The sequence below is a fragment of the Rutidosis leptorrhynchoides genome, chromosome 8 (genome assembly GCF_046630445.1).
Source record: "Rutidosis leptorrhynchoides isolate AG116_Rl617_1_P2 chromosome 8, CSIRO_AGI_Rlap_v1, whole genome shotgun sequence".
Classification (NCBI taxonomy): domain Eukaryota; kingdom Viridiplantae; phylum Streptophyta; class Magnoliopsida; order Asterales; family Asteraceae; genus Rutidosis; species Rutidosis leptorrhynchoides.
In genome coordinates, this window is record NC_092340.1 from 52,915,647 (window position 1) to 52,916,747 (window position 1,101).

Here is a 1,101-nt window from a genome sequence, read left to right on the forward strand (position 1 = left end):
ATCATATTTATCTAATTCTCTTCATAATACTTAATCATCATCGTAGTAATTCTTCATTGTAACAACCCAAACCAAACCACGAACAACCAGCGATTAAATATCAAAAAAAAAAATCTGTGTTCAGCTAGTGGCGCGGCGCGCCAAGCATTTGCGCGGCGCGCAGAATGCCCTGGATAGGCTGCTGTCCCAAAAAGTCAAAAACACGAAAATGTTTGACCGTTTCCCGACACAATTAGACAAAACGCTTTTCACCACATATTCAAATATGTAAAACTAACCTGTTCCATTAATAAAAAGGGTTTTACGACACCGGGCCCACATATGCCCAAATTACCCCTTTAAGTACAAAATACAAGTTTTCGACCACAAGACGCATGACGATTGGGGATACGCTACCCAATCCTAATCAATCCAAAAGCAAGCCTTCTAAAGCAGCTACGCAAGTCTACTAGTCTCCGATTACCCGAGCCACCGCATCCATGCAAATCTATAAAAAGGTCAACAACGAGAGGGTAAGCTAACGCTTAGTGAGTGATAACATACTACATACATATATATGTATAAAATGGACACGCCACACAAATATCAAATACCGTATATCGAAGCATCCAAGTATAAGGCAACTACACTAAGCATACCGTACGATCTCGAAGCAACAAGCCAAAGATATCAACAGAGTATAAGTTCACCAACGACGATGTGAACAACGCCAATAAGCTACACCCGGAGGGTTAGCTACGACACAATGATACATTAATAGATAGAACAATATATAAATGAATAAGGTTAACCCCTTAACCCAATACCGAATACCAAAACACCACAATGAAGATTGGCTGAACTACACGAGCCTTAGTAATCCGAAACGACACGAGATTACTATCTTCAATAAGATGACCGAACTACATGCGTCATCGTGAATCCGAACTACACGAGATTCATCCTTGATGAGATGACCGAACTACACTCGTCATCGTGAATCCGAACTACACGCGATTCACTTCTCCAACTCAAACCCACGGTCACGGGATTATAAAATCCACCACATCGGAGTTATCCACATCACGACAATATCAACCCTTCGCCATTGGGGTTATAACA